Below are 12,928 nucleotides of genomic sequence, written 5' to 3' on the forward strand. Positions count from 1 at the left end.
ACATTTCCCACATTGTGAACTTGAAAATGACTTCTCCCCTGTGTGAATTCTCTGATGTCTAACAAGAACTTTTTTTTACAGCAAAGCATTTCCCACATTCTGAACATGAAAATAGCTTCTCTCCTGTGTGCATTCTTTGATGTGTAACAAGATATATTTTTAAAGCAAAACATTTCCCACATTCTAGACAAGGAAATGGTTTCTCCTCTGTGTGAATTCTCTGATGTCTAACATGTTCCCGTTTATATGTATGATATCTCCCACATTCTGAACATGAAAATGGCTTCTCCCCTGTATGAGTTCTTAGATGTATGACCAGATGTTGTTTTTCAGCAAAACATTTTCCACATTCTGAACATGAAAATAGCTTCTCCCTTGTGTGAATTCTCTCATGTACGAGATCTGATTTATGCCTGTAACATTTCCTGCATTCTGAGCATGAAAACGTCTTCTCTCCTGTGTGAATTCTCTGATGCATAACAAGAACTGATTTATGCTGAAAACATTTCCCACACTCTGAACATGAAAATGGCTTCTCCCCAGTGTGAGTTATTAGATGTATAACCAGATGTTGTTTTTCAGCAAAACATTTTCCACATTCTGAACATGAAAATGGTTTCTCCCCTGTGGTGTGAATTCTCTCATGTTTAAGAAGATCCGATTTACGATTACATTTCCGACATTCTACACATGCATATGGCTTCTCCTTTATATGAGCTGTCTGACGTTCACACCTTCTTTGACTTTTAGTTTGTGTTATAGTCTGTGATGAGTCCGAAGATTGGACCTGTTTAAAAGGATCCGTATCTTGTGTGACACCACAATTATCTACTTTAAAATCAGAAGATATCAGATGTTCCTCCAAGTTCCTGGTACACTCATCTGCCAAGAATACAAGACATTTTATTATTTTTGAATTATATAACCATAAAATTCTATTGAAAACAAACTACACGGAAATTACCAGTCATGTAGAAAAATTCAAGTATCTAATGACTAAAATGATGGCAATAAAACCAGGTCACAATCTAATAGTAGACTCAGATGGGCAAGTAGAAAAGGCTGGGCCCCATAGCAAATTTTTAATTCCAACCTACCCTTCACCGACCAACTTCCCTACGGCTCCCCCTCCAATGGCTTGCCAACTGGTTGCCATACATCCCCCACCACTCATGTAAAATAATATTAAAAAACACTAACGCTGGACCAGAGGAGTCATTTAGGGTGGGTACAAATCATGTTATGAGCCTTCAGAGATATATGCCTGGAGGATTCCTGACCTATACCTATGATGGAAGGCTGAAATGTATCCCACAGCACAGGTATACAGTAGCATACATTGCTGATACTTCCCCTCCCCCTTTGTAACAGTCCTACCTACCTGTAGCAGAAGCAGGCTCCCAGTGCACAGAGGAGTCACATGAGGATCCTAGTCATGGGCCTTCACCGTAAATAAACTATGTGTCCTCCTGCTTTCTTCACTTAACCCTTTACTCGGGCAGTTCTGCAGCTCCTACAAGCTACTGAACTGCTTTCAGTATCTAGATCACCCCTCCTGTCAGCTAGCCACCAGCCCCCTCTCACCTGCAAACACAACCTGACATGAGATTTATATTTCCTGTGTACTACTGCAGTGATCTGAGGTCTTACGAGATGTTCAGGTCACAGCAGTCGGATTCCTGCAAAGCCCTGCCAGAAGGAAATAGTAGGTGGCTCCTCTCCTTGCTGGCAGGGCTGCATAGCACTTCCATTGCTCTCTGCCTCGAGGAGTTCCATTGACAACTGTCCATATGTGGGCAGTGACATCACAGGATCTCTCTGAGGCACCCATGTAATGAAGGCCAGTAATAGATGCCATAATGAGGCATCTGTCACCCATAGGCTATAATGGTGTCCTTTTGTTTATAGGACACTGCAGGGTGGAGTAGCACAGTCTACTATACTATTATATTTATTTATACCAGCAAGATGTAGTGCAAACGGATACTCTTTTGGCCTCTGTCTGCTAACGGAGTACTATGGACACATTTAGCCTGTACGTTTGGAGGTTCCCTGACGTACAGGAAAAACGTGATTTTGTACAAAAATTATTTGTGCCTGTTCACTAGCGTCAAGGCGATCTCTTTAGGACAGGAACCTAACACTAAATACTACATCCACTGGTGCCATACCGGCCTCAATTAAATTTAGGGAATCTAATTTACTAATAATGCTGCCATCATTACTATTAGCCTGCGGCTCTTCCCGACAAACAATATTTAACACCAAAGAATAATCCTGTGACCCGAACATCACAGACATTACTGCAACTAGGACACTGTTCACACCAAGGTTTTTCCAAATCTTAGTCCTGTCACTCTGAGATAAACAAACTGCATAGCCCACACCATAAAATCTTCCCTTTTTGCTTGGATTTTTATCAAGTGCTTGCAATTCATATATATAAGCCATCCAAAGATAATGAAAAGTGCATCCCTAAGGATTCGTTTTAGATGTGATTCTAATAAATAGGTCGAAAGATTCGATTAGGGAATAAAGACATTCTACCAGAATCAGAAGTGTGCCAATTGGCCTGAACATTTGTGTATGGCCATCTGAGGTCCCCTAGGACTTGTGTTTGTTATCTCCTGTCTTTCTCTTCTTTTAAAATTATTTTAGATTTTTTTTCTCCTTTTTCTTCCTTCAAGTTCTTTAACACAAAGACGGCATTAATAATGTCAGAGTGACAGTGACATATGTACCTATGGATAAACACATGGTTGACAGTAATTAACAGTCTGTTTAAAAACACACTGCTCTGTCAGAGTTGTAATGCTTTTTAAAATTAAAAAACATTTCAAAATGTTTTTCCTTATTGTTAGAAAATGGGTGACCATGTTTAGTTGCACACAGTGGTATCGGGGAAAGCAGTGGCTTGTGCTGAAAATATGGTTCAAAAATTCTCACTTTTTCATGAGCAGGAGCAGTACAGTGTGGAACCTAATAAACAAGGCAGAAGATTTGTGGCTGTGTAGGGGTAGTCGTAGTGGCAGCCAGGAAAGTAGTAGCTGTGGGATCAGCAATGACATCATGACAGGCAGACAGCAGCAGTGGCATCATTTGACCGACAATGAATAGTCACTGTCAGCAATGGCAGATCTATTTATTGACATCAGCCGGAAGTGTGTAAAAATCCTCAAGGATCCATGTGACTCATGTGACAACACCTGTCGCCCTGAATACCTCTCTGAGGCCGGACAAGACAGTACACAGATAGCAAACTGGGCCAGTTCCAGTCACTCCTCCAATCTGCCTCCTCAGTCCATGGGGTCAGGAAACATGCTATGTGTAGGATAAAGGGCACAGTCCAGGTCTGGTTTACCTGGTTTCTCAGGCGATGCGTATCATTAAACGCTGATACAAGTAGAGCCCCCTGACAGAGTGGAGAGGGTGTCAGCAGTAAGTTTGTATTGACATCACTGATTATTTTGATCCGTCAGAACAATAACCCCCAAAAAATTGATCCTGTCTGTGGAGCATCCACCTTTACTCTGTCAGTATTTGGTCAGTAATCCATCAGTATTGCTAAAGCCAAAAGAAATAGGAGTGGATCCAAAACAGAGATGACACGTGAATGGAATATTTGCATGTCTTCTGTGTTTTGTACCTACTCCTGCTTTTGGCTACCAAATCATAAGCCAATTCTGATGCAAAATGGGGACCATGTCATGCAGGCCTTACAGCTGTTACATAGACAGGATCCGTTGTGCGTCAAATTTTTCCTTGCTTCTAACAGATCAGAAAAAGGGTCAAATAAATGATGATGTCAGCCAGGCTGAAAGGCAAAATAGTGGCCCAGTCATGAAGTGGGGAGGGTTGTAACAGCATTAGGAGTCCACAGAGTGGCCCTAAGACATAGTGGTGAGGTGGAAGCAGCATGAGGAGACCACAGAGTGGCACAATGACAGAGTGTGGAGGTGGCTGCAGCAGCAGCATCAGGAGGAGGCTACAGAGTGGCACAATGACAGTGGGGAGGTGGCGCCAGCATCAGGAGGCCACAGAGTGGCACAATGACAGAGCGTGGAGGTGGCGGCAGCAGCAGCATCAGGAGGAGGCCACAGAGTGGCACAATGACAGTGTGGAGGTGGTGCCAGTATCCTGAGGCCGCAGAGTGGCACAATGATAGAGTGTGGAGGTGGCTGCTGCAGTATCACCAGGAGGAGGCCACAGGGTGGAACAATGACAGTGTGGAGGTAGCAGCCACATCAGGAGGCCTCAGAGTGGCACACTGACAGAGTGTGGAGGTGACAGCAGCAGCAGGAGATTGCCACAGGCTGGCACAATGACAGAGTGTGGAGGTGGCAACAGCATTATCAGGAGGCCACAGAGTAGCACAATGACAGAGTGTGGAGGTGGCGGCAGCAGCATCAGGAGGAGGCCACAGGGTAGCACAATGACAGTGTGAAGGTGGCGGCAGCAGCAGCATCAGCAGGCCACAGAGTGGCAAGGTGACATAGTGTTGCGGTAGCAGCAGCATCGGGAGACCACAGAGTGTCAAGGTGACATACTGTGGTCTCCTGATGCTGCTGCCACCTCCACAGTATGTCACCTTGACACTCTATGGTCTCCTGATGCTGCTGCCACCTCCATAGAGTGGCAAGGTGACATAGTGTGGAGGTGGCAGCAGCATCAGAAGACCACAGAGTGGCAAGGTGACATAGTGTGGAGGTGGCAGCAGTATCAAGAGACCGCAGAGCGACCTGGTGACAGAGTGGAGAGGTGGGTGGCAATACCAGTACCATCTGAAGATGGTGGGTGAAAGAATGAGCACTTGGCATCAGATGTGTGGCATCAGGCGGGTGGCAGCATTAGAATATTAGCTGAGGCAGGTAGCCAGAAGAAACCGGTTTCTTTTGTCAAAGTGTTGGTGTGACACCATGGATGATCTAGTCTGATGCATCAGGCATTGGTGGGTGGAAATCCTGGCTGATCTACCTTGACAAAGATCAGTCTCTCCACATTTTGGGTGGACAGGCGAGTTCTTCTTGGGATAACTATGGCCCCCGTCGCACTAAACACCCGCTCTGATGCCACAATACTGGCCGGGCAGGACAACTTTCCCAGGGCAAACTCGGCCAGCTGTGGCCACAAATGCCCAGTAGTCCAGAGGATCTTCAATGTGGGGTGGCAGGGTGCTGCCAAGTATGCCACCACCTGCTGGTTCAGGTCCTGCTCTAGGTCTAGGACTAGCTGCTGCTGGTGAGTAGTTTCTTCACTAGGTGGGTGAAGAAAGCTGCTCATCAGCGACTTTAGACTCAAGTTGCTGCGGATGGATCTGGAACTGCTCCTACCCTGCCACAGCAGCCATGGCAGAGGAATGTGAGCGCAGAGGGCCCCCCTGGTCAGAGCTGCGAGAGGATGGACAATGGCGCAGATAGGCAGCAGCCAACTGACTACATAGGATGTCTCTATAGTAGTTCAGTTTGTCCTCCCTCTCAGCGGGTGTGCAAAAAGACCCCATTTTGGACCGGTAGCGAGGGTCCAACAAGGTGGAGAGACAGAAGTCATCCCTCTGCCGAATAGTGACAATTCGGCTGTCACTACACAAGCAAGTGAGCATGCAGTGGGCCTTTTGTGCAAGTGACTCGGAGGGACTCCCTGCTTCCATCTCCACTGCATACTGCCACGGTGCGTCTGGGTCCTCTGTCTCGTCTTCCTCATTGCCCTGTAGCTCCTATGGCTGCTCCTCCTCTCCTGTCACCTGGACTGTAGAAAAAACACTAATTTAGCTACACATTGCTTGTGCTCCAATGTCCTCCTCCAGTTCAGCCCCCACAGGGCTTAGGTGGCCGTGAGATCTAGGCGCCACGTCTTCAGTCCCCTGACCAGCCAGATTTACCAGCATCTGTTCCAGGACATAAAGCAGTGGAATTACGTTGTCCTGGCGACTGACAAATAACGTGGCCTCCTCAAAGGGCCTGAGCAAACGGCAGGTGTGACGCATGAGCTGCCACTGTCTGACATCAAAGTTACACAGGGGAGTACTCCTGTCCGCTTGGATCATCAATCGTTCATGGCCTTTCTTTTTTCGTATAGTTGGTCCAATATATGGAGGGTGGAATTCCAACAGGTGGAAAGATCGCATATCAGCCTATGTTGGGGGATGCCGTTGTGCTACTGCAGCTCAAGGTGTGCTTTGCAGTGTACGAGTGGCTGCAGTGCATGCAAAGTTTCCTGGCCATTTTTAGGATGTCTTGCAGATGGGTGGAAGACTTCAGGAACCGCTTGACAACCCGATTGAACACGTGTGCCATGCAGGGCGCATGGCTCAGCTCTCCTTGATGCAGCATCGACACCATATTCTTCCTGTTGTTGGTCACCATGGTTCCGATTTTCAGTTGTCGCGGAGAAAGCCAGGATTTGATTTCTTGATGAAGGACACGGAGCAGTTCCTCCCCTGTGTGACTCCATTCGCCCAGGCAAACAAGGTGCACAACAGCGCAACACCGCCGTGCCCTGCACATGTGGTATGCTGGAGGGGCACTGTGAATTGTCCCTGCAGTGGAGGCTGAGGACACAGTGGAGGATGAGGAGGCAGACATTGTTGCAGGACCAACGGTGTGAGAATGTGGAGGCGTAAGCGGTGTCACCTGGCCAAGTTGCTGGTGTGGCTGTGCAGGAACCACATTCACCCAGTGGGCTGTACACAAAATGTATTGTCCCTGACCATAGTTACAGCTCTACACATCGGCGCTGGTACTGCCTTTTTGGAAAAGAAATGAGGGCTTGGGACTCTCCACCTTGGCTCGACACAAGCCATCAGTTCTCTGAAAGTTCAGTTTGTTTCTGACTTCACCTCTGACTTTCGATTGTACCTCTGACATTATCTCCTGCTTCTGACCATGTTTGGCATTTGACTGTGTTTGTCTCTTGTTTTTTCTCTGATGTTACTCTCTGGTTTTGACTTAGGCTTATTGGTTTTGCTCTTAGATTCTGATTCGGTCCCTGTTGTGCCCATCTGGTTCTGACCTGGTCTGTCTGACTACCCCTTCACCCCTGGTTTATGTCCTGTGCACTTAGCCAGGTTACAGACTGTCATCCAGGTGGGGGCTGCCTTTTTGTGGAGGATTGTCCAAGTATGTAGGGACAGTGTCTACAAAGTCTGAGATCCATTGTAGCTTATAAGTAATAAAGAGAGACCCAAACACAAAGACATTCATAACAAAAGAAAATGTTTATTACTGATTGGCAACAACAAGTTTTGAATTGCAATAACTGAAAACAGACCATTTCTCATCTGCACCTCAGGTTTGTTACAAGGGGATTTAGGGAGTGCTGATAGCTGACAACAGTCACCAACCAAAACCAATTTAATCAATGAAATGTACTATCATGCCGCTATATAAAGTCCCACCACTGTTGAACTTGTATTTTTTTGCATTGCACTATATTCCAATATCTTAGTGTATTATAATCTGCCCTTCTCCAAAGAAGACTGTTGGACATTTAAAGGGAATCTTTCACCTGATTTTACCATTTTAAGCAGTCACCATCGCTATGTTCACTAAAGTACCTTATTTCCAGCAGTCTTCTTTTTACTTTATTTCATTTTGTCCTTTTGATATAAAAGCGCTTTTTATGTTATGCTAATGAGGCTCCAAGGTGCCCAGAGGGACGTTATTTCCCCTCTCCGGTGCCCAGTGACGCCCCCCTGCAGTGCCCAAGAACGCCTCCTGATCCTCAAATAACCTCCCACAGCCCGGCAAACGGTTCCGCCCCCTCCCCACGTCATAGTCTACCTTATGGAAATGCCCAGTCCTTCTTCCTGTCGACGGCCAGAAAACTTGCGCAGGCGCAGTACCGCCTGCGACCTGCGCGATCATCAACCTCCTCAGGGCAACAGCGCTCAGGTTACATCACTGGGCTCGGCGCATTCCCAGTGAGACTTTTGAGGCTGTTGCCCTCAGGAGCTTGATGATCGTGCAGGCGCAGGCGGTACTGCTCCTGCGCGGGTTTTCTGGCCACCGACAGGAAGAAGGACGGGGCATTTCTATAAGGTAGACGAAGACGTGTGGAGGGGGCGGAACCGTTTGCCGGGCTGTGGGAGGTTATTTGAGGATCAGGAGGCGTTCTTGGGCACTGCAGGGGGGCGTCACTGGGCCCCGGTGAAGGAAAAAAACGCCCCTCTGAGCACCTTGGAGCCTCATTAGCACAACATAAAAAGCGCTTTTATATCAAAAGGACAAAACGAAATAAAGTGAAAAGAAGACTGCTGGAAATAAGGTACTTTATACATAGCGATGGTGACAGCTTAAAATGGTAAAAGCAGGTGACAGATTCCCTTTAAGGGGACCTGCTCTTATGTTTTTAGCTACTTTCACAGAATATTTTTACTGAGAGGAGTTTTAAGAAAAACATTATAGTTTTACTTTTAACTGTAATTTACCGCTAATCATTGGTATTAATTTAATACAGGAGATAAGTGTTCAAGGACCTTTCACAGAGGCCCCCGATCTTTACTTCAAGCCCTCAGCTACCTCTAAAAGCAAGGTGCTGAAAACCAGTTAGTAAAAAACATTTATGGGTGGTCACTAACAGGATAAACATAAAGATGACTTCTCTCCTGTGTGAGTTTTGTGATGTGTATTAAGATGTGATTTATGGTAAAAACATTTCCCACATTCTGAACATAAATATGGCTTCTCCCCTGTGTGAATTCTCTGATGTATAACAAGAGCGGATTTATTGTTAAAACATTTCCCACATTCTGTACATGAAAATGGTCTCTCTCCTGTGTGAATTCTCTGATGTATAACAAGAGCTGATTTCTGGTTAAAACATTTCCCACATTCTGAACATGAAAACGGCTTCTCCCCTGTGTGAATTCTCTGATGTTTAACAAGATTTGATTTCCAGTTAAATTTTTTTCCACAATATGAACATGACCTCTCCCCTGTGTGAATTCTCTGATGTCTGTCGAGTTCCGATTGACAGCTATAGTAGCTCTTACATTCTAAACATGAAAATGGCTTCTCCCTTATGTGAGATGTTTGATGTTCCCTAATTTTGGGACTTTTATTTTGTGTTACAGTCTGTGATGAATCAGATGATACATTTTTGATGTGAATGGATGAAGATATATCTTGGATGTTGGCATGCTCTTCATATGTATCTTGTGTTATACCACTATCATCAACTTTAAAATCTGAAGATCTGAGAAGTTCCTCTGAGTTCCTGGTACAGTCATCTGCCAAAAATAAAACACATTATTTTTCAATTATTTAACCTTAAAATTCTATAAATGTTTTGAATACATTTTTTAAATTACATTTTTATAGAAAACAAACTCCACACAAATTATAAGTCATGGACCAAAATTCAAGTATCAATTGACTTAAACAGTGGTGACAAAACGGATCACAATCTAATGGCAGACTTGGTCATAACTAGAAAAAGCTGGGCTCCACAGCAAATTCTTGAACGTTCCCTTCCCCCCACCCAGAGCAACTTCCCTACAACTTTAGTCTAGTCAAGAATTCCCATGCTCGCTATACAAACCCTCACCCACTCATTCATATACAAAATAATATATAAAAATAAAACATGTGGGTTTTACATATGCCCAGTAAAGTAGAATGCCTCTTTGTGACCCCACTTAGTAGTTATACTCCCTTACAGTAGTTGAATCCTTATAGTATGAATAAAAAAAAAAACATAGGGGCCCATTTATTAGGACCGCCGTTTTAGACACCGATCTTAATAAAGCCTTATACCCGGCGGTGGATCGCCAAAGTTATGAAGAGGCGCCGGACGGCTGGTGGTGACTGCTGCTTGCACTACTACGGTCACCCACATTCTCACAGGCTTTTGGAAGAAAAAAAAAAAAAAAAAAAAAGAGGCAACAAAATATACACTGCAGGTGATGCTGGGAATTACGTTTACTTGTATATTTACTAACTGTAGAAATTTTTAAACAGATTTTTGGAAAAATTGCGCAATTAAATAACCTTTGTTGCAAACATACATGCTGACGGTGATGCTGTAAATTAGGCTTATGTAGTGTCGCTTTAACACAGGCAGGCTCTCCATAGGAACCAATGTGCAGCAGCCTCGGATCATTAAAGAATACAGAGGTTGCCACACACACACACTGTGGCTCCCGTGATCCTCACTAGGGGAAGCCTATGCACGGCCTAGAGTGCGCGCGCCCGGTTTTTTAGGTCAAAAGGTTTACAGTCAAATGTCGGGAAGAGGTTAAAAGTAGAGTTGAGCGAACACCTGGATGTTAGGGTTCGAGAAGTTCGGCCGAACTTCCCGGAAATGTTCGGGCTCGGGATCCGAACCCGACCCAAACTTCGTCCCGAACCCGAACCCCATTGAAGTCAATGGGGACCCGAACTTTTCGGCACTAAAAAGGCTGTAAAACAGCCCAGGAAAGAGCTAGAGGGCTGCAAAAGGCAGCAACATGTAGGTAAATCCCCTGCAAACAAATGTGGATAGGGAAATGAATTAAAATAAAAAAAAATAAAAATAAAAATTAACCAATATCAATTGGACAGAGGTCCCATAGCAGAGAATCTGGCTTCACGTCAGCAGAGAATCAGTCTCTTCATGCCATAGCAGAGAATCTGGCTTCATGTCAGCAGAGAATCAGACTCTTCATGCCATAGCAGAGAATCTGGCCTTATGTCAGCGCAGAATCTGTATTCATGTCATAGCAGAGAATCAGGCTTCACGTCACCCACCACTGGAACAGGCCACTGTCACATATTTAGGCCCCGGCACCCAGACAGAAGAGAAGTTCATTCAACTTTGGGTTGCCCCGCAATATAATGGTAAAATGAAAATAAAAATAGGATTGAATGAGGAAGTGCCCTGGAGTACAATAATATATTGTTAAGGGGAGGTAGTTAATGTCTAATCTGCACAAGGGATGGACAGGTCCTGTGGGATCCATGCCTGGTTCATTTTTATGAACGTCAGCTTGTCCACATTGGCTGTAGACAGGCGGCTGCGTTTGTCTGTAATGACGCCCCCTGCCGTGCTGAATACACGTTCAGACAAAACGCTGGCCGCCGGGCAGGCCAGCACCTCCAAGGCAAAAAAGGCTAGCTCTGGCCACGTGGACAATTTGGAGACCCAGAAGTTGAATGGGGCCGAACCATCAGTCAGTACGTGGAGGGGTGTGCACAGGTACTGTTCCACCATGTTAGTGAAATGTTGCCTCCTGCTAACACGTTCCGTATCAGGTGGTGGTGCAGTTAGCTGTGGCGTGGTGACAAAAATTTTCCACATCTCTGCCATGCTAACCCTGCCCTCAGAGGAGCTGGCCGTGACACAGCTGCGTTGGCGACCTCTTGCTCCTCCTCTGCCTTCGCCTTGGGCTTCCACTGGTTCCCCTGTGACATTTGGGAATGCTCTCAGTAGCGCGTCTACAACGTGCGCTTGTACTCGCGCATCTTCCTATCACGCTCCAGTGTAGGAAGTAAGGTGGGCACATTCTCTTTGTACCGGGGATCCAGCAGGGTGGCAACCCAGTAGTCCGCACACGTTAAAATGTGGGCAACTCTGCTGTCGTTGCGCAGGCACTGCAGCATGTAGTCGCTCATGTGTGCCAGGCTGCCCAGAGGTAAGGACAAGCTATCCTCTGTGGGAGGCGTATCGTCATCGTCCTGTGTTTCCCCCCAGCCACGCACCAGTGATGGGCCCGAGCTGCTTTGGGTGCCACCCCGCTGTGAACATGCTTCATCCTCATCCTCCTCCACCTCCTCCTCATCCTCGTCTTCCAGTAGTGGGCCCTGTCTGGCCACATTTGTACCTGGCCTCTGCTGTTGCAAAAAACCTCCCTCTGAGTCACTTCGAAGAGACTGGCCTGAAAGTGCTAAAAATGACCCCTCTTCCTCCTCTTCCTCCTGGGCCACCTCCTCTTCCATCATCGCCCTAAGTGTTTTCTCAAAGAGACATAGAAGTGGTATTGTAACGCTGATAACGGCGTCATCGCCACTGGCCATGTTGGTGGAGTACTCGAAACAGCGCAACAGGGCACACAGGTCTCGCATGGAGGCCCAGTCATTGGTGGTGAAGTGGGTCTGATCTGCAGTGCGACTGACCCGTGCGTGCTGCAGCTGAAACTCCACTATGGCCTGCTGCTGCTCGCACAGTCTGTCCAGCATGTGCAAGGTGGAGTTCCACCTGGTGGGCACGTCGCATATGAGGCGGTGAGCGGGCAGGCCGAAGTTATGCTGTAGCGCAGACAGGCGAGCAGCGGCAGGGTGTGAACGCCGGAAGCGCGAACAGACGGCACTTTATGCAGCAGCTCTGACATGTCGGGGTAGTTGTGAATGAACTTCTGCACCACCAAATTCAGCACATGCGCCAGGCAAGAAATGTGCGTCAAACCGGCTAGTCCCAGAGCTGCAACGAGATTTCGCCCATTATCGCACACCACCAGGCCAGGCTTGAGGCTCACCGGCAGCAACCACTCGTCGGTCTGTTGTTCTATACCCCGCCACAACTCCTGTGCGGTGTGGGGCCTGTCCCCCAAACATATGAGTTTCAGAACGGCCTGCTGACGTTTACCCCGGGCTGTGCTGAAGTTGGTGGTGAAGGTGTGTGGCTGACTGGATGAGCAGGTGGAAGAAGAGGAGGAGGAAGCTGAGTAGGAGGAGGAGGAGACAGGAGGCAAAGAATGTTGCCCTGCGATCCTTGGCGGCGGAAGGACGTGCGCCAAACAGCTCTCCGCCTGGGGCCCAGCCGCCACTACATTTACCCAGTGTGCAGTTAGGGAGATATAGCGTCCCTGGCCGTGCTTACTGGTCCACGTATCTGTGGTTAGGTGGAACTTGCCACAGATGGCGTTGCGCAGTGCACACTTGATTTTATCGGATACTTGATTGTGCAGGGAAGGCACGGCTCTCTTGGAGAAGTAGTACCGGCTGGGAACAACATA

This window comes from Bufo bufo, chromosome 6 (genome assembly GCF_905171765.1).
Source record: "Bufo bufo chromosome 6, aBufBuf1.1, whole genome shotgun sequence".
Taxonomy (NCBI): Eukaryota; Metazoa; Chordata; class Amphibia; order Anura; family Bufonidae; genus Bufo; species Bufo bufo.